This window comes from Anser brachyrhynchus, assembly GCF_964034855.1.
Source record: "Anser brachyrhynchus genome assembly, chromosome: 1".
NCBI lineage: Eukaryota > Metazoa > Chordata > Aves > Anseriformes > Anatidae > Anser > Anser brachyrhynchus.
In genome coordinates, this window is record NC_137694.1 from 167524018 (window position 1) to 167548684 (window position 24667).

Sequence of the window (24667 nt, forward strand, 5' to 3'; positions counted from 1 at the left end):
CTGACAGCAATATCCCCAAACACCGCGTTTTGTCACAATAAAGCTAATAAATAATAATAAAAAGGCGCACAGAGCCCTGCCCCGCTGCCCGGGAGAGCCTGGCAGTAACGGGAGGAGTGGTGGCTGCGGTCTTGGCCTGTACTGACAGAAATAGCCCCAAAACCATGTGTTTTGTCACAAGAAAGCTAATAAATAATAATAATAAGGCGCACAGAGCTCTGCCCCGCTGCCCGGGAGAGCCTGGCAGTAACAGGAGGAGCTCCCCCTCGGCGTGGTGGCTCCGGCCTCTGAAGGGTTTGGGCGCCCACTGCCCCGGGCTGTGACAAGTCCCCGTGACACGAGCTGGTGATGGGGAGCTTCCACAACCCGTGAAAGGGGCCCCGCAGGCCCTGTGGCCCTCCAGAGTGCCCCGAGGAGGTCTGAGGCTCTGCAGGGCCTCGCTGGGGGTCTCTTTTCCGTCCCCAGAATCAGAGGTTGAGGGAAGGGAGCTCTGAGTCCGCCTGTCCCAACCCCACCTCTGGCAGGGCCACCCAGAGCAGGTCCCCAGGACCGCATCCAGGTGGCTTTTGAAGGCCTCCAAGAACTCAACCGCCTCTCTGGCCAACCTGTTCCAGCGTGCAGTTAGCTGCAGGGCAAAGAAATGCTTTTCCATTTCTATAAACATTCTGGAGAAGAATCACCTAGGCCAGGTTCATCATTATCCACAGTTTATTGATTTTTGAAACCCTCGGCACCCCCATCCCGATCTTCTTCCTCGTCCTCCAAAATGGGTGACAGACAGAAAGGGTAGCGGGAATAACTGTTTCCTGCACTGAAGGTTTCTTCTTCCTCTTTTGGCCCATCACACAGCTCCTCCAGGAAGGCTTCTGCAAGGGGCTCTTCAGCCAGCGCACGGGGACAGATTGGCCCATCACACAGCTCCTTCAGGAAGGCTTCTGCAAAGGCCTCTGCAGCCAGCGTACCGGGAAAGATTGGCCCATCACACAGCTCCTCCAGGAGGGCTTTTGCAAGGGCCTCTTCAGCCAGCGCACGGGGACTGATTGGCCCATCACGCAGCTCCTTCAGGAAGGCTTCTGCAAGGGCCTCTTCAGCCAGCGCACCGGGACAGATTTCTTTGTCCGGATCATCCCCGGCTTCGCCACTGCTGCTGCAGCTGTCGGTGGAACTCTCCTCATCGTCTGTGTCCAGAAGGAGATCCCTTAGCTCTGGAGGCACTGGCGTCAAGGTGAGGTCATCGAGAACTTCTTCCACCAGATTGGAGGGGACGAACCCTCTTCTGCCGTCCGTCCGCTCTCCTATATACCAGCCATCCTCATCCATCTCCCCAACGACATAAACAAACTGTCCTGCGGTGAGGGGAAGCTCTAGCTTCGGATGCTCGTTGGGACTATCAGCAGGGTCATAGCTGTACCGAGCCAGGAATTTCCGAATCCTTAATGGTCCTTGTCCCACTGGAACCTGCAGGATGAAGGACTCTTGCTGCGTTTCCGCTCCTTGGGTCTCATCTGCAGCGTCCTCCTCTGAAGGAAGGCAGGGCCCTGGGCTGTCCTCTGCCGACTCGGATTTGGAGGTGACTGTGTGGGTGGTACCTGTGGTAGTTGGTAACTGTGGCAGATGGGTAATGGCAGGGCTGGATTGCTCGCTTTTCAGCCGCTGCAGTTCCTCAGCGAGCAGCTGGAGTTGTTCAGTTTGGTGGTGGCACCGATCTTCCAGGTCAGCCACCTGGGCTCGTAACATTTGCGAGGCTTCCTCGTGCTGCCTCTTCCCTTCTGCCTGAGCCCTCTGCAAGCTCTCGAGCTCCTGCTCTTCCTTCTGGAGCGCTAGCTGTGCCTCCAGGTGTTCTCTCTCCAGCTGTGGCCCTCTGTCTGCAATTTCCTTGAGCGCTTGCAGCTGGCGCTCTGCCTCTTGCAGCTGGGCCTGAAGCTTGCTGACCTGTCGCAGGGCGGAGTTTTGCTCCTTTGCCACTTGCTGTAGCTGCCTCTTCAGGTCAGCACTTTCAGCTTGGACTTCCATCGCTGAGTCCACCTGCCCTCGGAGGCGAGAATTTTCTTCTTCCAGTCTCTTGTTTTCCTTGCTCAGCTGCGTGAGCTGGGCAACCAGCACCTCCTCCCTTGGGCTGGGGGCACTCTCGCAAGGTGGCGGCGCCTCGGCGGAGCTCTGGCTGGGCAGAGGCCCTGGAGTCTTGCTGGCCTGGTGGATGGTCTCCTGCAGGGATCTGCATTTCTCCTCCAGCTGCTCGGTAAGTACCACCAGTTTTTCTGTGGCTTCCTGGAGCTTCTGTACCTCCTGGCACGCTTCCTGGGTGCTTCCCTCTCTCAAGAGGCATTTCTTTGCCTCCAGGGCCTGGCGTAGCCTCTTCAGGTCGCTCAGGGCACGCTGGAGGCGGGTGTGCTGCTTCATCATCCCGGGGCACGTGCTGCCCGGCAGCACTAGGTCTTCGTCGGAAGGCTCTGGCACCTGCAAACACCAAATCAGAGAAAAGGTTGGCTTGGAAGGGAGCTCAAAGCCCACCTCGTTCCAGCCCCTGCCATGGGCACCACCCCTGCCCCCAGCCCAGGCCGCCCCCAGCCCCGTCCAGCCTGGCCTTGGGCCCCCCCCAGGGATGGGGCGCCCCCAGCCTGCGTTGGGGCCTCGCCGCCCTCCCGGGGAAGGATTTCTTCCTTATACCTGACCCAAACCTGCCCTTTTCTGCTTCGAGCCGTTACTCTGATCCCCCCACTGCACTCCCTGACAAAGAGTCTCTCCCCAGCTTTCCTGTAGCCCCCTTTAGGGACTGGCAGGCCGCCCTGAGGTCTCCCCGGAGCCTTGTCTTCCCCAGGCTCAACACGCCCAGCTTCCTCAGCCTGTTTCCTCACCTGGACGTGAGCGTCCTTCACAGGGTGGCGGCTGCTGCCCTGCTCTGTGCTGCAGCTTTCCTTGGCTCCCTGCTGAGGTGTGTTCTGGGAGGACGGAGCCTGTGTTGGCTTCTTTGGCTGTGCCTTGCCCCAGGGCCCTTCTCTGTCTTCTCGGCCCGTCGTCCCCTGGCTGTCCTCTTGCTCTCCCTCGAAGCCCGCCACGATGTATTTGATGAAGAGCCTCTTCTCCAGCTCCAGCTCATGCTGGAGGTAGCGGATGCGGGCGGGCTGGTCCCCGTGCGTCTCCCAGCGCAGCTCCTTGAGGACATCCTGGAGCTTGGCGTGGGCCGCCCTGTTGCTGCTGCAGGGCCTTCGCAGCTCGTCGGCCAGCTGCCGCTGCAGCTCCCGTGCTTGGTGCAGGGCAGCGTCGCGCTCCTGCTGCAGCATCTCCTGCGCCGCCAGCAGCTCGGCCTCCTTCCACCGCAGCAGCTGCCGGGTCTCCGCTGCGCGCTGCTGCCACTGCAGCTCCTGCAGCCGCTGTATGTCGAGGGCCTGCTGCTTCTCCCACTCACACTGCAGCTGCTGGACCATCAGCTGCTGCTCCCTCTTTGCCGCCTCCTTCATCTTGGAGATCTCAGCGGCGAAGTGGCGCCGCAGCTCCTGGTTGTGGAGCCGCTCGCCATCCAGTTTGGCCCGCAGTGCCTGCAGCTCCTGCCGGCGCTCCTCCTGCTGCGCAGGGTTGCCAGGGAGCTGCGCTGGGCCCCGTCGGGGCGCGGGGCGGCTGGGCCCCGTCAGTCCCCGGCCTGCAACGTCCCGCACCATGGCCGCGGGTACAAGAAATAAGTTTGTTGGCCTGTGACTGCTGTGGCCGTTGGCCACTGACGGTCACCTTCGCTGGGTCTGCGAGGGGCGGCAGCCCCTGACCCTGTAGCGTCTACTGCCTTCCGTCCCAGTCGCACAGGTGCGGAGACAGCGTCTGCTACTGGCCATGGGTGCGTGCGCGTGCAATTTATACTGTGTGCGGGCATGACGTCACAATGGAGGGCGGGGCACCATGACCTTATATGGAGATGGGCGGTGTGCCTTATATGGGGCAGCATGACGTCATATGGAGTTGGGCGGTATGGCCTTATATGGAGTTGGGCGGTATGCCTTATAAGGGGCAGCATGACCTTATGTGGAGTTGGGCGGTATGGCTTATAAGGGGCAGCATGACCTTATATGGAGTTGGGCAGTTCCTTATATGGAGTTGGGCGGTATGGCCTTATATGGGGCTGGGTGGTATGGCCTTATATGGGGCTGGGTGGTATGGCCTTCCGTGGTGTTGGGGTGGTTGGCCCCCCATGTTGGTGGGATGTTTGGTCGCCCATTGCCTTGGGGTGTTTGGCATTTCATGGTGTTGGGAGGTGTGGTGTCGCGTGGTGTCAGGATGTAAGGCCTCATATGCTGTGAGGATGAATGGCGTTCCCATTAGGCGTTCGGCTAAATCGCCTTCTTTTGTCCTGTAATCATAGAGTCATAGCAAGGTGGAAGGGACCCACAACGATCATCAGGTCCAACTCCTGGCTCCACACAGAACCACCCATTACTCACAGAATCACAGAATCATCTAAGTTGGCAGAGACCTCCAAGATCACCGAGTCCAACCTCGGACCTAACACTAACAGTCCTCCACTAAACCATATCACTAAGCTCTGCCATGTGTCTGAGATCATTGTCCAAACGCTTCTTGAACTCTGGCAGCCTTTGTGCCATGCAACCTTTCAGCGGGAGCTAGTTCCAGAGCCAGACCACATTTCTAAGTAAGGACACATTTCCTGATATTCAGCCTGAACGTCTCCTCTTGCAGCCTCACGTTGTTGCCTCTGGATGTTTTCAAAAAAAAAAAAAAATGAAACAAAAACCAAACAAACCAACCAGCCCTAAGAGCATGTTTGTGGAGCAAACCATCAGTTCAGAACAGTTTTCATTTTGGAATAGCACGGCCATGAAAAGCACGGTCGTGTTGTGTGTGGGGTTGTGTAAAGGCTCCCCAAGGGAGTTCGGGTGTACCCAAAGGCTTCTGTTGGGAGCACTTTTGGATGGGAGAAAGTGGCGCCGTCCGTGTTGTCTTGGGTCCTACTTAGGGTTCGGCTCAGTGTTCCGGTTAGGGTTACGTTTCGGGTTGTTTGGAAAGAGAGAAGGCGCAGAGTCCTGTTGCTTGTGGGGTTGTGTAAGGGGTCCCCAAGGGAGTCCAGGTGTACCCAAAGGCTTCCGTTGGGAGCACTTTTTGATGGGAGAAAGTGACGGCGTACGTGTTTTCTGGGGTCCTAATTAGGGTTAGGGTTAGGGTTACCTCAGCTACACGGGAGCCTTTTAGGGTTAGGGTTAGGGTTAGGCTTAGGGTAAGGGTTCCAGTTAGGGTTAGGGATAGCTCCGTGGGGGCATTTTAGGGTTAGGGTTAGAGTTAGAGTTTCAAAGGTGGGCTGCGGCCTTGGCCCACGCTGACAGCAATATCCCCAAACACCGCGTTTTGTCACAATAAAGCTAATAAATAATAATAAAAAGGCGCACAGAGCCCTGCCCCGCTGCCCGGGAGAGCCTGGCAGTAACGGGAGGAGTGGTGGCTGCGGTCTTGGCCTGTACTGACAGAAATAGCCCCAAAACCATGCGTTTTGTCACAAGAAAGCTAATAAATAATAATAATAAGGCGCACAGAGCTCTGCCCCGCTGCCCGGGAGAGCCTGGCAGTAACAGGAGGAGCTCCCCCTCGGCGTGGTGGCTCCGGCCTCTGAAGGGTTTGGGCGCCCACTGCCCCGGGCTGTGACAAGTCCCCGTGACACGAGCTGGTGATGGGGAGCTTCCACAACCCGTGAAAGGGGCCCCGCAGGCCCTGTGGCCCTCCAGAGTGCCCCGAGGAGGTCTGAGGCTCTGCAGGGCCTCGCTGGGGGTCTCTTTTCCGTCCCCAGAATCAGAGGTTGAGGGAAGGGAGCTCTGAGTCCGCCTGTCCCAACCCCACCTCTGGCAGGGCCACCCAGAGCAGGTCCCCAGGACCGCATCCAGGTGGCTTTTGAAGGCCTCCAAGAACTCAACCGCCTCTCTGGCCAACCTGTTCCAGCGTGCAGTTAGCTGCAGGGCAAAGAAATGCTTTTCCATTTCTATAAACATTCTGGAGAAGAATCACCTAGGCCAGGTTCATCATTATCCACAGTTTATTGATTTTTGAAACCCTCGGCACCCCCATCCCGATATTCTTCCTCGTCCTCCAAAATGGGTGACAGACAGAAAGGGTAGCGGGAATAACTGTTTCCTGCACTGGAGGTTTCTTCTTCCTCTTTTGGCCCATCACACAGCTCCTCCAGGAAGGCTTTTGCAAGGGACTCTTCAGCCAGCGCACGGGGACTGATTGGCCCATCACGCAGCTCCTTCAGGAAGGCTTCTGCAAGGGCCTCTTCAGCCAGCGCACCGGGGCAGATTTCTTTGTCCGGATCATCCCCGGCTTCGCCACTGCTGCTGCAGCTGTCGGTGGAACTCTCCTCATCGTCTGTGTCCAGAAGGAGATCCCTTAGCTCTGGAGGCACTGGCGTCAAGGTGAGGTCATCGAGAACTTCTTCCACCAGATTGGAGGGGACGAACCCTCTTCTGCCGTCCGTCCGCTCTCCTATATACCAGCCATCCTCATCCATCTCCCCAACGACATAAACAAACTGTCCTGCGGTGAGGGGAAGCTCTAGCTTCGGATGCTCGTTGGGACTATCAGCAGGGTCATAGCTGTACCGAGCCAGGAATTTCCGAATCCTTAATGGTCCTTGTCCCACTGGAACCTGCAGGATGAAGGACTCTTGCTGCGTTTCCGCTCCTTGGGTCTCATCTGCAGCGTCCTCCTCTGAAGGAAGGCAGGGCCCTGGGCTGTCCTCTGCCGACTCGGATTTGGAGGTGACTGTGTGGGTGGTACCTGTGGTAGTTGGTAACTGTGGCAGATGGGTAATGGCAGGGCTGGATTGCTCGCTTTTCAGCCGCTGCAGCTCCTCAGCGAGCAGCTGGAGTTGTTCAGTTTGGTGGTGGCACCGATCTTCCAGGTCAGCCACCTGGGCTCGTAACATTTGCGAGGCTTCCTCGTGCTGCCTCTTCCCTTCTGCCTGAGCCCTCTGCAAGCTCTCGAGCTCCTGCTCTTCCTTCTGGAGCGCTAGCTGTGCCTCCAGGTGTTCTCTCTCCAGCTGTGGCCCTCTGTCTGCAATTTCCTTGAGCGCTTGCAGCTGGCGCTCTGCCTCTTGCAGCTGGGCCTGAAGCTTGCTGACCTGTCGCAGGGCGGAGTTTTGCTCCTTTGCCACTTGCTGTAGCTGCCTCTTCAGGTCAGCACTTTCAGCTTGGACTTCCATTGCTGAGTCCACCTGCCCTCGGAGGCGAGAATTTTCTTCTTCCAGTCTCTTGTTTTCCTTGCTCAGCTGCGTGAGCTGGGCAACCAGCACCTCCTCCCTTGGGCTGGGGGCACTCTCGCAAGGTGGCGGCGCCTCGGCGGAGCTCTGGCTGGGCAGAGGCCCTGGAGTCTTGCTGGCCTGGTGGATGGTCTCCTGCAGGGATCTGCATTTCTCCTCCAGCTGCTCGGTAAGTACCACCAGTTTTTCTGTGGCTTCCTGGAGCTTCTGTACCTCCTGGCACGCTTCCTGGGTGCTTCCCTCTCTCAAGAGGCATTTCTTTGCCTCCAGGGCCTGGCGTAGCCTCTTCAGGTCGCTCAGGGCACGCTGGAGGCGGGTGTGCTGCTTCATCATCCCGGGGCACGTGCTGCCCGGCAGCACCAGGTCTTCGTCGGAAGGCTCTGGCACCTGCAAACACCAAATCAGAGAAAAGGTTGGCTTGGAAGGGAGCTCAAAGCCCACCTCGTTCCAGCCCCTGCCATGGGCACCACCCCTGCCCCCAGCCCAGGCCGCCCCCAGCCCCGTCCAGCCTGGCCTTGGGCCCCCCCCAGGGATGGGGCGCCCCCAGCCTGCGTTGGGGCCTCGCCGCCCTCCCGGGGAAGGATTTCTTCCTTATACCTGACCCAAACCTGCCCTTTTCTGCTTCAAGCCGTTACTCTGATCCCCCCACTGCACTCCCTGACAAAGAGTCTCTCCCCAGCTTTCCTGTAGCCCCCTTTAGGGACTGGCAGGCCGCCCTGAGGTCTCCCCGGAGCCTTGTCTTCCCCAGGCTCAACACGCCCAGCTTCCTCAGCCTGTTTCCTCACCTGGACGTGAGCGTCCTTCACAGGGTGGCGGCTGCTGCCCTGCTCTGTGCTGCAGCTTTCCTTGGCTCCCTGCTGAGGTGTGTTCTGGGAGGACGGAGCCTGTGTTGGCTTCTTTGGCTGTGCCTTGCCCCAGGGCCCTTCTCTGTCTTCTCGGCCCGTCGTCCCCTGGCTGTCCTCTTGCTCTCCCTCGAAGCCCGCCACGATGTATTTGATGAAGAGCCTCTTCTCCAGCTCCAGCTCATGCTGGAGGTAGCGGATGCGGGCGGGCTGGTCCCCGTGCGTCTCCCAGCGCAGCTCCTTGAGGACATCCTGGAGCTTGGCGTGGGCCGCCCTGTTGCTGCTGCAGGGCCTTCGCAGCTCGTCGGCCAGCTGCCGCTGCAGCTCCCGTGCTTGGTGCAGGGCAGCGTCGCGCTCCTGCTGCAGCATCTCCTGCGCCGCCAGCAGCTCGGCCTCCTTCCACCGCAGCAGCTGCCGGGTCTCCGCTGCGCGCTGCTGCCACTGCAGCTCCTGCAGCCGCTGTATGTCGAGGGCCTGCTGCTTCTCCCACTCACACTGCAGCTGCTGGACCATCAGCTGCTGCTCCCTCTTTGCCGCCTCCTTCATCTTGGAGATCTCAGCGGCGAAGTGGCGCCGCAGCTCCTGGTTGTGGAGCCGCTCGCCATCCAGTTTGGCCCGCAGTGCCTGCAGCTCCTGCCGGCGCTCCTCCTGCTGCGCAGGGTTGCCAGGGAGCTGCGCTGGGCCCCGTCGGGGCGCGGGGCGGCTGGGCCCCGTCAGTCCCCGGCCTGCAACGTCCCGCACCATGGCCGCGGGTACAAGAAATAAGTTTGTTGGCCTGTGACTGCTGTGGCCGTTGGCCACTGACGGTCACCTTCGCTGGGTCTGCGAGGGGCGGCAGCCCCTGACCCTGTAGCGTCTACTGCCTTCCGTCCCAGTCGCACAGGTGCGGAGACAGCGTCTGCTACTGGCCATGGGTGCGTGCGCGTGCAATTTATACTGTGTGCGGGCATGACGTCACAATGGAGGGCGGGGCACCATGACCTTATATGGAGATGGGCGGTGTGCCTTATATGGGGCAGCATGACGTCATACGGAGTTGGGCGGTATGGCCTTATATGGAGTTGGGCGGTATGCCTTATAAGGGGCAGCATGACCTTATGTGGAGTTGGGCGGTATGGCTTATAAGGGGCAGCATGACCTTATATGGAGTTGGGCAGTTCCTTATATGGAGTTGGGCGGTATGGCCTTATATGGGGCTGGGTGGTATGGCCTTATATGGGGCTGGGTGGTATGGCCTTCCGTGGTGTTGGGGTGGTTGGCCCCCCATGTTGGTGGGATGTTTGGTCGCCCATTGCCTTGGGGTGTTTGGCATTTCATGGTGTTGGGAGGTGTGGTGTCGCGTGGTGTCAGGATGTAAGGCCTCATATGCTGTGAGGATGAATGGCGTTCCCATTAGGCGTTCGGCTAAATCGCCTTCTTTTGTCCTGTAATCATAGAGTCATAGCAAGGTGGAAGGGACCCACAACGATCATCAGGTCCAACTCCTGGCTCCACACAGAACCACCCATTACTCACAGAATCACAGAATCATCTAAGTTGGCAGAGACCTCCAAGATCACCGAGTCCAACCTCGGACCTAACACTAACAGTCCTCCACTAAACCATATCACTAAGCTCTGCCATGTGTCTGAGATCATTGTCCAAACGCTTCTTGAACTCTGGCAGCCTTTGTGCCATGCAACCTTTCAGCGGGAGCTAGTTCCAGAGCCAGACCACATTTCTAAGTAAGGACACATTTCCTGATATTCAGCCTGAACGTCTCCTCTTGCAGCCTCACGTTGTTGCCTCTGGATGTTTTCAAAAAAAAAAAAAAACGAAACAAAAACCAAACAAACCAACCAGCCCTAAGAGCATGTTTGTGGAGCAAACCATCAGTTCAGAACAGTTTTCATTTTGGAATAGCACGGCCATGAAAAGCACGGTCGTGTTGTGTGTGGGGTTGTGTAAAGGCTCCCCAAGGGAGTTCGGGTGTACCCAAAGGCTTCTGTTGGGAGCACTTTTGGATGGGAGAAAGTGGTGCCGTCCGTGTTGTCTTGGGTCCTACTTAGGGTTCGGCTCAGTGTTCCGGTTAGGGTTACGTTTCGGGTTGTTTGGAAAGAGAGAAGGCGCAGAGTCCTGTTGCTTGTGGGGTTGTGTAAGGGGTCCCCAAGGGAGTCCAGGTGTACCCAAAGGCTTCCGTTGGGAGCACTTTTTGATGGGAGAAAGTGACGGCGTACGTGTTTTCTGGGGTCCTAATTAGGGTTAGGGTTAGGGTTACCTCAGCTACACGGGGGCCTTTTAGGGTTAGGGTTAGGGTTAGGCTTAGGGTAAGGGTTCCAGTTAGGGTTAGGGATAGCTCCGTGGGGGCATTTTAGGGTTAGGGTTAGAGTTAGAGTTTCAAAGGTGGGCTGCGGCCTTGGCCCACGCTGACAGCAATATCCCCAAACACCGCGTTTTGTCACAATAAAGCTAATAAATAATAATAAAAAGGCGCACAGAGCCCTGCCCCGCTGCCCGGGAGAGCCTGGCAGTAACGGGAGGAGTGGTGGCTGCGGTCTTGGCCTGTACTGACAGAAATAGCCCCAAAACCATGCGTTTTGTCACAAGAAAGCTAATAAATAATAATAATAAGGCGCACAGAGCTCTGCCCCGCTGCCCGGGAGAGCCTGGCAGTAACAGGAGGAGCTCCCCCTCGGCGTGGTGGCTCCGGCCTCTGAAGGGTTTGGGCGCCCACTGCCCCGGGCTGTGACAAGTCCCCGTGACACGAGCTGGTGATGGGGAGCTTCCACAACCCGTGAAAGGGGCCCCGCAGGCCCTGTGGCCCTCCAGAGTGCCCCGAGGAGGTCTGAGGCTCTGCAGGGCCTCGCTGGGGGTCTCTTTTCCGTCCCCAGAATCAGAGGTTGAGGGAAGGGAGCTCTGAGTCCGCCTGTCCCAACCCCACCTCTGGCAGGGCCACCCAGAGCAGGTCCCCAGGACCGCATCCAGGTGGCTTTTGAAGGCCTCCAAGAACTCAACCGCCTCTCTGGCCAACCTGTTCCAGCGTGCAGTTAGCTGCAGGGCAAAGAAATGCTTTTCCATTTCTATAAACATTCTGGAGAAGAATCACCTAGGCCAGGTTCATCATTATCCACAGTTTATTGATTTTTGAAACCCTCGGCACCCCCATCCCGATATTCTTCCTCGTCCTCCAAAATGGGTGACAGACAGAAAGGGTAGCGGGAATAACTGTTTCCTGCACTGGAGGTTTCTTCTTCCTCTTTTGGCCCATCACACAGCTCCTCCAGGAAGGCTTCTGCAAGGGGCTCTTCAGCCAGCGCACGGGGACAGATTGGCCCATCACACAGCTCCTTCAGGAAGGCTTCTGCAAAGGCCTCTGCAGCCAGCGTACCGGGAAAGATTGGCCCATCACACAGCTCCTCCAGGAGGGCTTTTGCAAGGGCCTCTTCAGCCAGCGCACGGGGACTGATTGGCCCATCACGCAGCTCCTTCAGGAAGGCTTCTGCAAGGGCCTCTTCAGCCAGCGCACCGGGGCAGATTTCTTTGTCCGGATCATCCCCGGCTTCGCCACTGCTGCTGCAGCTGTCGGTGGAACTCTCCTCATCGTCTGTGTCCAGAAGGAGATCCCTTAGCTCTGGAGGCACTGGCGTCAAGGTGAGGTCATCGAGAACTTCTTCCACCAGATTGGAGGGGACGAACCCTCTTCTGCCGTCCGTCCGCTCTCCTATATACCAGCCATCCTCATCCATCTCCCCAACGACATAAACAAACTGTCCTGCGGTGAGGGGAAGCTCTAGCTTCGGATGCTCGTTGGGACTATCAGCAGGGTCATAGCTGTACCGAGCCAGGAATTTCCGAATCCTTAATGGTCCTTGTCCCACTGGAACCTGCAGGATGAAGGACTCTTGCTGCGTTTCCGCTCCTTGGGTCTCATCTGCAGCGTCCTCCTCTGAAGGAAGGCAGGGCCCTGGGCTGTCCTCTGCCGACTCGGATTTGGAGGTGACTGTGTGGGTGGTACCTGTGGTAGTTGGTAACTGTGGCAGATGGGTAATGGCAGGGCTGGATTGCTCGCTTTTCAGCCGCTGCAGCTCCTCAGCGAGCAGCTGGAGTTGTTCAGTTTGGTGGTGGCACCGATCTTCCAGGTCAGCCACCTGGGCTCGTAACATTTGCGAGGCTTCCTCGTGCTGCCTCTTCCCTTCTGCCTGAGCCCTCTGCAAGCTCTCGAGCTCCTGCTCTTCCTTCTGGAGCGCTAGCTGTGCCTCCAGGTGTTCTCTCTCCAGCTGTGGCCCTCTGTCTGCAATTTCCTTGAGCGCTTGCAGCTGGCGCTCTGCCTCTTGCAGCTGGGCCTGAAGCTTGCTGACCTGTCGCAGGGCGGAGTTTTGCTCCTTTGCCACTTGCTGTAGCTGCCTCTTCAGGTCAGCACTTTCAGCTTGGACTTCCATCGCTGAGTCCACCTGCCCTCGGAGGCGAGAATTTTCTTCTTCCAGTCTCTTGTTTTCCTTGCTCAGCTGCGTGAGCTGGGCAACCAGCACCTCCTCCCTTGGGCTGGGGGCACTCTCGCAAGGTGGCGGCGCCTCGGCGGAGCTCTGGCTGGGCAGAGGCCCTGGAGTCTTGCTGGCCTGGTGGATGGTCTCCTGCAGGGATCTGCATTTCTCCTCCAGCTGCTCGGTAAGTACCACCAGTTTTTCTGTGGCTTCCTGGAGCTTCTGTACCTCCTGGCACGCTTCCTGGGTGCTTCCCTCTCTCAAGAGGCATTTCTTTGCCTCCAGGGCCTGGCGTAGCCTCTTCAGGTCGCTCAGGGCACGCTGGAGGCGGGTGTGCTGCTTCATCATCCCGGGGCACGTGCTGCCCGGCAGCACTAGGTCTTCGTCGGAAGGCTCTGGCACCTGCAAACACCAAATCAGAGAAAAGGTTGGCTTGGAAGGGAGCTCAAAGCCCACCTCGTTCCAGCCCCTGCCATGGGCACCACCCCTGCCCCCAGCCCAGGCCGCCCCCAGCCCCGTCCAGCCTGGCCTTGGGCCCCCCCCAGGGATGGGGCGCCCCCAGCCTGCGTTGGGGCCTCGCCGCCCTCCCGGGGAAGGATTTCTTCCTTATACCTGACCCAAACCTGCCCTTTTCTGCTTCAAGCCGTTACTCTGATCCCCCCACTGCACTCCCTGACAAAGAGTCTCTCCCCAGCTTTCCTGTAGCCCCCTTTAGGGACTGGCAGGCCGCCCTGAGGTCTCCCCGGAGCCTTGTCTTCCCCAGGCTCAACACGCCCAGCTTCCTCAGCCTGGTTCCTCACCTGGACGTGAGCGTCCTTCACAGGGTGGCGGCTGCTGCCCTGCTCTGTGCTGCAGCTTTCCTTGGCTCCCTGCTGAGGTGTGTTCTGGGAGGACGGAGCCTGTGTTGGCTTCTTTGGCTGTGCCTTGCCCCAGGGCCCTTCTCTGTCTTCTCGGCCCGTCGTCCCCTGGCTGTCCTCTTGCTCTCCCTCGAAGCCCGCCACGATGTATTTGATGAAGAGCCTCTTCTCCAGCTCCAGCTCATGCTGGAGGTAGCGGATGCGGGCGGGCTGGTCCCCGTGCGTCTCCCAGCGCAGCTCCTTGAGGACATCCTGGAGCTTGGCGTGGGCCGCCCTGTTGCTGCTGCAGGGCCTTCGCAGCTCGTCGGCCAGCTGCCGCTGCAGCTCCCGTGCTTGGTGCAGGGCAGCGTCGCGCTCCTGCTGCAGCATCTCCTGCGCCGCCAGCAGCTCGGCCTCCTTCCACCGCAGCAGCTGCCGGGTCTCCGCTGCGCGCTGCTGCCACTGCAGCTCCTGCAGCCGCTGTATGTCGAGGGCCTGCTGCTTCTCCCACTCACACTGCAGCTGCTGGACCATCAGCTGCTGCTCCCTCTTTGCCGCCTCCTTCATCTTGGAGATCTCAGCGGCGAAGTGGCGCCGCAGCTCCTGGTTGTGGAGCCGCTCGCCATCCAGTTTGGCCCGCAGTGCCTGCAGCTCCTGCCGGCGCTCCTCCTGCTGCGCAGGGTTGCCAGGGAGCTGCGCTGGGCCCCGTCGGGGCGCGGGGCGGCTGGGCCCCGTCAGTCCCCGGCCTGCAACGTCCCGCACCATGGCCGCGGGTACAAGAAATAAGTTTGTTGGCCTGTGACTGCTGTGGCCGTTGGCCACTGACGGTCACCTTCGCTGGGTCTGCGAGGGGCGGCAGCCCCTGACCCTGTAGCGTCTACTGCCTTCCGTCCCAGTCGCACAGGTGCGGAGACAGCGTCTGCTACTGGCCATGGGTGCGTGCGCGTGCAATTTATACTGTGTGCGGGCATGACGTCACAATGGAGGGCGGGGCACCATGACCTTATATGGAGATGGGCGGTGTGCCTTATATGGGGCAGCATGACGTCATATGGAGTTGGGCGGTATGGCCTTATATGGAGTTGGGCGGTATGCCTTATAAGGGGCAGCATGACCTTATGTGGAGTTGGGCGGTATGGCTTATAAGGGGCAGCATGACCTTATATGGAGTTGGGCAGTTCCTTATATGGAGTTGGGCGGTATGGCCTTATATGGGGCTGGGTGGTATGGCCTTATATGGGGCTGGGTGGTATGGCCTTCCGTGGTGTTGGGGTGGTTGGCCCCCCATGTTGGTGGGATGTTTGGTCGCCCATTGCCTTGGGGTGTTTGGCATTTCATGGTGTTGGGAGGTGTGGTGTCGCGTGGTGTCAGGATGTAAGGCCTCATATGCTGTGAGGATGAATGGCGTTCCCATTAGGCGTTCGGCTAAATCGCCTTCTTTTGTCCTGTAATCATAGAGTCATAGCAAGGTGGAAGGGACCCACAACGATCATCAGGTCCAACTCCTGGCTCCACACAGAACCACCCATTACTCACAGAATCACAGAATCATCTAAGTTGGCAGAGACCTCCAAGATCACCGAGTCCAACCTCGGACCTAACACTAACAGTCCTCCACTAAACCATATCACTAAGCTCTGCCATGTGTCTGAGATCATTGTCCAAACGCTTCTTGAACTCTGGCAGCCTTTGTGCCATGCAACCTTTCAGCGGGAGCTAGTTCCAGAGCCAGACCACATTTCTAAGTAAGGACACATTTCCTGATATTCAGCCTGAACGTCTCCTCTTGCAGCCTCACGTTGTTGCCTCTGGATGTTTTCAAAAAAAAAAAAAAAACGAAACAAAAACCAAACAAACCAACCAGCCCTAAGAGCATGTTTGTGGAGCAAACCATCAGTTCAGAACAGTTTTCATTTTGGAATAGCACGGCCATGAAAAGCACGGTCGTGTTGTGTGTGGGGTTGTGTAAAGGCTCCCCAAGGGAGTTCGGGTGTACCCAAAGGCTTCTGTTGGGAGCACTTTTGGATGGGAGAAAGTGGCGCCGTCCGTGTTGTCTTGGGTCCTACTTAGGGTTCGGCTCAGTGTTCCGGTTAGGGTTACGTTTCGGGTTGTTTGGAAAGAGAGAAGGCGCAGAGTCCTGTTGCTTGTGGGGTTGCGTAAGGGGTCCCCAAGGGAGTCCAGGTGTACCCAAAGGCTTCCGTTGGGAGCACTTTTTGATGGGAGAAAGTGACGGCGTACGTGTTTTCTGGGGTCCTAATTAGGGTTAGGGTTAGGGTTACCTCAGCTACACGGGGGCCTTTTAGGGTTAGGGTTAGGCTTAGGCTTAGGGTAAGGGTTCCAGTTAGGGTTAGGGATAGCTCCGTGGGGGCATTTTAGGGTTAGGGTTAGAGTTAGAGTTTCAAAGGTGGGCTGCGGCCTTGGCCCACGCTGACAGCAATATCCCCAAACACCGCGTTTTGTCACAATAAAGCTAATAAATAATAATAAAAAGGCGCACAGAGCCCTGCCCCGCTGCCCGGGAGAGCCTGGCAGTAACGGGAGGAGTGGTGGCTGCGGTCTTGGCCTGTACTGACAGAAATAGCCCCAAAACCATGCGTTTTGTCACAAGAAAGCTAATAAATAATAATAATAAGGCGCACAGAGCTCTGCCCCGCTGCCCGGGAGAGCCTGGCAGTAACAGGAGGAGCTCCCCCTCGGCGTGGTGGCTCCGGCCTCTGAAGGGTTTGGGCGCCCACTGCCCCGGGCTGTGACAAGTCCCCGTGACACGAGCTGGTGATGGGGAGCTTCCACAACCCGTGAAAGGGGCCCCGCAGGCCCTGTGGCCCTCCAGAGTGCCCCGAGGAGGTCTGAGGCTCTGCAGGGCCTCGCTGGGGGTCTCTTTTCCGTCCCCAGAATCAGAGGTTGAGGGAAGGGAGCTCTGAGTCCGCCTGTCCCAACCCCACCTCTGGCAGGGCCACCCAGAGCAGGTCCCCAGGACCGCATCCAGGTGGCTTTTGAAGGCCTCCAAGAACTCGACCGCCTCTCTGGCAAACCTGTTCCAGCGTGCAGTTAGCTGCAGGGCAAAGAAATGCTTTTCCATTTCTATAAACATTCTGGAGAAGAATCACCTAGGCCAGGTTCATCATTATCCACAGTTTATTGATTTTTGAAACCCTCGGCACCCCCATATGGGTGACAGACAGAAAGGGTAGCGGGAATAACTGTTTCCTGCACTGGAGGTTTCTTCTTCCTCTTTTGGCCCATCACACAGCTCCTCCAGGAAGGCTTCTGCAAGGGGCTCTTCAGCCAGCGCACCGGGACAGATTTCTTTGTCCGGATCATCCCCGGCTTCGCCACTGCTGCTGCAGCTGTCGGTGGAACTCTCCTCATCGTCTGTGTCCAGAAGGAGATCCCTTAGCTCTGGAGGCACTGGCGTCAAGGTGAGGTCATCGAGAACTTCTTCCACCAGATTGGAGGGGACGAACCCTCTTCTGCCGTCCGTCCGCTCTCCTATATACCAGCCATCCTCATCCATCTCCCCAACGACATAAACAAACTGTCCTGCGGTGAGGGGAAGCTCTAGCTTCGGATGCTCGTTGGGACTATCAGCAGGGTCATAGCTGTACCGAGCCAGGAATTTCCGAATCCTTAATGGTCCTTGTCCCACTGGAACCTGCAGGATGAAGGACTCTTGCTGCGTTTCCGCTCCTTGGGTCTCATCTGCAGCGTCCTCCTCTGAAGGAAGGCAGGGCCCTGGGCTGTCCTCTGCCGACTCGGATTTGGAGGTGACTGTGTGGGTGGTACCTGTGGTAGTTGGTAACTGTGGCAGATGGGTAATGGCAGGGCTGGATTGCTCGCTTTTCAGCCGCTGCAGTTCCTCAGCGAGCAGCTGGAGTTGTTCAGTTTGGTGGTGGCACCGATCTTCCAGGTCAGCCACCTGGGCTCGTAACATTTGCGAGGCTTCCTCGTGCTGCCTCTTCCCTTCTGCCTGAGCCCTCTGCAAGCTCTCGAGCTCCTGCTCTTCCTTCTGGAGCGCTAGCTGTGCCTCCAGGTGTTCTCTCTCCAGCTGTGGCCCTCTGTCTGCAATTTCCTTGAGCGCTTGCAGCTGGCGCTCTGCCTCTTGCAGCTGGGCCTGAAGCTTGCTGACCTGTCGCAGGGCGGAGTTTTGCTCCTTTGCCACTTGCTGTAGCTGCCTCTTCAGGTCAGCACTTTCAGCTTGGACTTCCATCGCTGAGTCCACCTGCCCTCGGAGGCGAGAATTTTCTTCTTCCAGTCTCTTGTTTTCCTTGCTCAGCTGCGTGAGCTGGGCAACCAGCACCTCCTCCCTTGGGCTGGGGGCACTCTCGCAAGGTGGCGGCGCCTCGGCGGAGCTCTGGCTGGGCAGAGGCCCTGGAGTCTTGCTGGCCTGGTGGATGGTCTCCTGCAGGGATCTGCATTTCTCCTCCAGCTGCTCGGTAAGTACCACCAGTTTTTCTGTGGCTTCCTGGAGCTTCTGTACCTCCTGGCACGCTTCCTGGGTGCTTCCCTCTCTCAAGAGGCATTTCTTTGCCTCCAGGGCCTGGCGTAGCCTCTTCAGGTCGCTCAGGGCACGCTGGAGGCGGGTGTGCTGCTTCATCATCCCGGGGCACGTGCTGCCCGGCAGCACCAGGTCTTCGTCGGAAGGCTCTGGCACCTGCAAACACCAAATCAGAGAAAAGGTTGGCTTGGAAGGGAGCTCAAAGCCCACCTCGTTCCAGCCCCTGCCATGGGCACCACCCCTGCCCCCAGCCCAGGCCGCCCCCAGCCCCGTCCAGCCTGGCCTTGGGCCCCCCCCAGGGATGGGGCACCCCCAGCCTGCGTTGGGGCCTCGCCGCCCTCCCGGGGAAGGATTTCTTCCTTATACCTGACCCAAACCTGCCCTTTTCTGCTTCAAGCCGTTACTCTGATCCCCCCACTGCACTCCCTGACAAAGAGTCTCTCCCCAGCTTTCCTGTAGCCCCCTTTAGGGACTGGCAGGCCGCCCTGAGGTCTCCCCGGAGCCTTGTCTTCCCCAGGCTCAACACGCCCAGCTTCCTCAGCCTGGTTCCTCACCTGGACGTGAGCGTCCTTCACAGGGTGGCGGCTGCTGCCCTGCTCTGTGCTGCAGCTTTCCTTGGCTCCCTGCTGAGGTGTGTTCTGGGAGGACGGAGCCTGTGTTGGCTTCTTTGGCTGTGCCTTGCCCCAGGGCCCTTCTCTGTCTTCTCGGCCCGTCGTCCCCTGGCTGTCCTCTTGCTCTCCCTCGAAGCCCGCCACGATGTATTTGATGAAGAGCCTCTTCTCCAGCTCCAGCTCATGCTGGAGGTAGCGGATGCGGGCGGGCTGGTCCCCGTGCGTCTCCCAGCGCAGCTCCTTGAGGACATCCTGGAGCTTGGCGTGGGCCGCCCTGTTGCTGCTGCAGGGCCTTCGCAGCTCGTCGGCCAGCTGCCGCTGCAGCTCCCGTGCTTGGTGCAGGGCAGCGTCGCGCTCCTGCTGCAGCATCTCCTGCGCCGCCAGCAGCTCGGCCTCCTTCCACCGCAGCAGCTGCCGGGTCTCCGCTGCGCGCTGCTGCCACTGCAGCTCCTGCAGCCGCTGTATGTCGAGGGCCTGCTGCTTCTCCCACTCACACTGCAGCTGCTGGACCATCAGCTGCTGCTCCCTCTTTGCCGCCTCCTTCATCTTGGAGATCTCAGCGGCGAAGTGGCGCCGCAGCTCCTGGTTGTGGAGCCGCTCGCCATCCAGTTTGGCCCGCAGTGCCTGCAGCTCCTGCCGGCGCTCCTCCTGCTGCGCAGGGTTGCCAGGGAGCTGCGCTGGGCCCCGTCGGGGCGCGGGGCGGCTGGGCCCCGTCAGTCCCCGGCCTGCAACGTCCCGCACCATGGCCGCGGGTACAAGAAATAAGTTTGTTGGCCTGTGACTGCTGTGGCCGTTGGCCACTGACGGTCACCTTCGCTGGGTCTGCGAGGGGCGGCAGCCCCTGACCCTGTAGCGTCTACTGCCTTCCGTCCCAGTCGCACAGGTGCGGAGACAGCGTCTGCTACTGGCCATGGGTGCGTGCGCGTGCAATTTATACTGTGTGCGGGCATGACGTCACAATGGAGGGCGGGGCACCATGACCTTATATGGAGATGGGCGGTGTGCCTTATATGGGGCAGCATGACGTCATACGGAGTTGGGCGGTATGGCCTTATATGGAGTTGGGCGGTATGCCTTATAAGGGGCAGCATGACCTTATATGGAGTTGGGCAGTTCCTTATATGGAGTTGGGCGGTATGGCCTTATATGGGGCTGGGTGGTATGGCCTTATATGGGGCTGGGTGGTATGGCCTTCCGTGGTGTTGGGGTGGTTGGCCCCCCATGTTGGTGGGATGTTTGGTCGCCCATTGCCTTGGGGTGTTTGGCATTTCATGGTGTTGGGAGGTGTGGTGTCGCGTGGTGTCAGGATGTAAGGCCTCATATGCTGTGAGGATGAATGGCGTTCCCATTAGGCGTTCGGCTAAATCGCCTTCTTTTGTCCTGTAATCATAGAGTCATAGCAAGGTGGAAGGGACCCACAACGATCATCAGGTCCAACTCCTGGCTCCACACAGAACCACCCATTACTCACAGAATCACAGAATCATCTAAGTTGGCAGAGACCTCCAAGATCACCGAGTCCAACCTCGGACCTAACACTAACAGTCCTCCACTAAACCATATCACTAAGCTCTGCCATGTGTCTGAGATCATTGTCCAAACGCTTCTTGAACTCTGGCAGCCTTTGTGCCATGCAACCTTTCAGCGGGAGCTAGTTCCAGAGCCAGACCACATTTCTAAGTAAGGACACATTTCCTGATATTCAGCCTGAACGTCTCCTCTTGCAGCCTCACGTTGTTGCCTCTGGATGTTTTCAAAAAAAAAAAAAAAACGAAACAAAAACCAAACAAACCAACCAGCCCTAAGAGCATGTTTGTGGAGCAAACCATCAGTTCAGAACAGTTTTCATTTTGGAATAGCACGGCCATGAAAAGCACGGTCGTGTTGTGTGTGGGGTTGTGTAAAGGCTCCCCAAGGGAGTTCGGGTGTACCCAAAGGCTTCTGTTGGGAGCACTTTTGGATGGGAGAAAGTGGCGCCGTCCGTGTTGTCTTGGGTCCTACTTAGGGTTCGGCTCAGTGTTCCGGTTAGGGTTACGTTTCGGGTTGTTTGGAAAGAGAGAAGGCGCAGAGTCCTGTTGCTTGTGGGGTTGCGTAAGGGGTCCCCAAGGGAGTCCAGGTGTACCCAAAGGCTTCCGTTGGGAGCACTTTTTGATGGGAGAAAGTGACGGCGTACGTGTTTTCTGGGGTCCTAATTAGGGTTAGGGTTAGGGTTACCTCAGCTACACGGGGGCCTTTTAGGGTTAGGGTTAGGCTTAGGCTTAGGGTAAGGGTTCCAGTTAGGGTTAGGGATAGCTCCGTGGGGGCATTTTAGGGTTAGGGTTAGAGTTAGAGTTTCAAAGGTGGGCTGCGGCCTTGGCCCACGCTGACAGCAATATCCCCAAACACCGCGTTTTGTCACAATAAAGCTAATAAATAATAATAAAAAGGCGCACAGAGCCCTGCCCCGCTGCCCGGGAGAGCCTGGCAGTAACGGGAGGAGTGGTGGCTGCGGTCTTGGCCTGTACTGACAGAAATAGCCCCAAAACCATGCGTTTTGTCACAAGAAAGCTAATAAATAATAATAATAAGGCGCACAGAGCTCTGCCCCGCTGCCCGGGAGAGCCTGGCAGTAACAGGAGGAGCTCCCCCTCGGCGTGGTGGCTCCGGCCTCTGAAGGGTTTGGGCGCCCACTGCCCCGGGCTGTGACAAGTCCCCGTGACACGAGCTGGTGATGGGCAGCTTCCACAACCCGTGAAAGGGGCCCCGCAGGCCCTGTGGCCCTCCAGAGTGCCCCGAGGAGGTCTGAGGCTCTGCAGGGCCTCGCTGGGGGTCTCTTTTCCGTCCCCAGAATCAGAGGTTGAGGGAAGGGAGCTCTGAGTCCGCCTGTCCCAACCCCACCTCTGGCAGGGCCACCCAGAGCAGGTCCCCAGGACCGCATCCAGGTGGCTTTTGAAGGCCTCCAAGAACTCAACCGCCTCTCTGGCCAACCTGTTCCAGCGTGCAGTTAGCTGCAGGGCAAAGAAATGCTTTTCCATTTCTATAAACATTCTGGAGAAGAATCACCTAGGCCAGGTTCATCATTATCCACAGTTTATTGATTTTTGAAACCCTCGGCACCCCCATCCCGATCTTCTTCCTCGTCCTCCAAAATGGGTGACAGACAGAAAGGGTAGCGGGAATAACTGTTTCCTGCACTGAAGGTTTCTTCTTCCTCTTTTGGCCCATCACACAGCTCCTCCAGGAAGGCTTCTGCAAGGGGCTCTTCAGCCAGCGCACGGGGACAGATTGGCCCATCACACAGCTCCTTCAGGAAGGCTTCTGCAAAGGCCTCTGCAGCCAGCGTACCGGGAAAGATTGGCCCATCACACAGCTCCTCCAGGAGGGCTTTTGCAAGGGCCTCTTCAGCCAGCGCACGGGGACTGATTGGCCCATCACGCAGCTCCTTCAGGAAGGCTTCTGCAAGGGCCTCTTCAGCCAGCGCACTGGGGCAGATTTCTTTGTCCGGATCATCCCCGGCTTCGCCACTGCTGCTGCAGCTGTCGGTGGAACTCTCCTCATCGTCTGTGTCCAGAAGGAGATCCCTTAGCTCTGGAGGCACTGGCGTCAAGGTGAGGTCATCGAGAACTTCTTCCACCAGATTGGAGGGGACGAACCCTCTTCTGCCGTCCGTCCGCTCTCCTATATACCAGCCATCCTCATCCATCTCCCCAACGACATAAACAAACTGTCCTGCGGTGAGGGGAAGCTCTAGCTTCGGATGCTCGTTGGGACTATCAGCAGGGTCATAGCTGTACCGAGCCAGGAATTTCCGAATCCTTAATGGTCCTTGTCCCACTGGAACCTGCAGGATGAAGGACTCTTGCTGCGTTTCCGCTCCTTGGGTCTCATCTGCAGCGTCCTCCTCTGAAGGAAGGCAGGGCCCTGGGCTGTCCTCTGCCGACTCGGATTTGGAGGTGACTGTGTGGGTGGTACCTGTGGTAGTTGGTAACTGTGGCAGATGGGTAATGGCAGGGCTGGATTGCTCGCTTTTCAGCCGCTGCAGCTCCTCAGCGAGCAGCTGGAGTTGTTCAGTTTGGTGGTGGCACCGATCTTCCAGGTCAGCCACCTGGGCTCGTAACATTTGCGAGGCTTCCTCGTGCTGCCTCTTCCCTTCTGCCTGAGCCCTCTGCAAGCTCTCGAGCTCCTGCTCTTCCTTCTGGAGCGCTAGCTGTGCCTCCAGGTGTTCTCTCTCCAGCTGTGGCCCTCTGTCTGCAATTTCCTTGAGCGCTTGCAGCTGGCGCTCTGCCTCTTGCAGCTGGGCCTGAAGCTTGCTGACCTGTCGCAGGGCGGAGTTTTGCTCCTTTGCCACTTGCTGTAGCTGCCTCTTCAGGTCAGCACTTTCAGCTTGGACTTCCATCGCTGAGTCCACCTGCCCTCGGAGGCGAGAATTTTCTTCTTCCAGTCTCTTGTTTTCCTTGCTCAGCTGCGTGAGCTGGGCAACCAGCACCTCCTCCCTTGGGCTGGGGGCACTCTCGCAAGGTGGCGGCGCCTCGGCGGAGCTCTGGCTGGGCAGAGGCCCTGGAGTCTTGCTGGCCTGGTGGATGGTCTCCTGCAGGGATCTGCATTTCTCCTCCAGCTGCTCGGTAAGTACCACCAGTTTTTCTGTGGCTTCCTGGAGCTTCTGTACCTCCTGGCACGCTTCCTGGGTGCTTCCCTCTCTCAAGAGGCATTTCTTTGCCTCCAGGGCCTGGCGTAGCCTCTTCAGGTCGCTCAGGGCACGCTGGAGGCGGGTGTGCTGCTTCATCATCCCGGGGCACGTGCTGCCCGGCAGCACCAGGTCTTCGTCGGAAGGCTCTGGCACCTGCAAACACCAAATCAGAGAAAAGGTTGGCTTGGAAGGGAGCTCAAAGCCCACCTCGTTCCAGCCCCTGCCATGGGCACCACCCCTGCCCCCAGCCCAGGCCGCCCCCAGCCCCGTCCAGCCTGGCCTTGGGCCCCCCCCAGGGATGGGGCACCCCCAGCCTGCGTTGGGGCCTCGCCGCCCTCCCGGGGAAGGATTTCTTCCTTATACCTGACCCAAACCTGCCCTTTTCTGCTTCAAGCCGTTACTCTGATCCCCCCACTGCACTCCCTGACAAAGAGTCTCTCCCCAGCTTTCCTGTAGCCCCCTTTAGGGACTGGCAGGCCGCCCTGAGGTCTCCCCGGAGCCTTGTCTTCCCCAGGCTCAACACGCCCAGCTTCCTCAGCCTGGTTCCTCACCTGGACGTGAGCGTCCTTCACAGGGTGGCGGCTGCTGCCCTGCTCTGTGCTGCAGCTTTCCTTGGCTCCCTGCTGAGGTGTGTTCTGGGAGGACGGAGCCTGTGTTGGCTTCTTTGGCTGTGCCTTGCCCCAGGGCCCTTCTCTGTCTTCTCGGCCCGTCGTCCCCTGGCTGTCCTCTTGCTCTCCCTCGAAGCCCGCCACGATGTATTTGATGAAGAGCCTCTTCTCCAGCTCCAGCTCATGCTGGAGGTAGCGGATGCGGGCGGGCTGGTCCCCGTGCGTCTCCCAGCGCAGCTCCTTGAGGACATCCTGGAGCTTGGCGTGGGCCGCCCTGTTGCTGCTGCAGGGCCTTCGCAGCTCGTCGGCCAGCTGCCGCTGCAGCTCCCGTGCTTGGTGCAGGGCAGCGTCGCGCTCCTGCTGCAGCATCTCCTGCGCCGCCAGCAGCTCGGCCTCCTTCCACCGCAGCAGCTGCCGGGTCTCCGCTGCGCGCTGCTGCCACTGCAGCTCCTGCAGCCGCTGTATGTCGAGGGCCTGCTGCTTCTCCCACTCACACTGCAGCTGCTGGACCATCAGCTGCTGCTCCCTCTTTGCCGCCTCCTTCATCTTGGAGATCTCAGCGGCGAAGTGGCGCCGCAGCTCCTGGTTGTGGAGCCGCTCACCATCCAGTTTGGCCCGCAGTGCCTGCAGCTCCTGCCGGCGCTCCTCCTGCTGCGCAGGGTTGCCAGGGAGCTGCGCTGGGCCCCGTCGGGGCGCGGGGCGGCTGGGCCCCGTCAGTCCCCGGCCTGCAACGTCCCGCACCATGGCCGCGGGTACAAGAAATAAGTTTGTTGGCCTGTGACTGCTGTGGCCGTTGGCCACTGACGGTCACCTTCGCTGGGTCTGCGAGGGGCGGCAGCCCCTGACCCTGTAGCGTCTACTGCCTTCCGTCCCAGTCGCACAGGTGCGGAGACAGCGTCT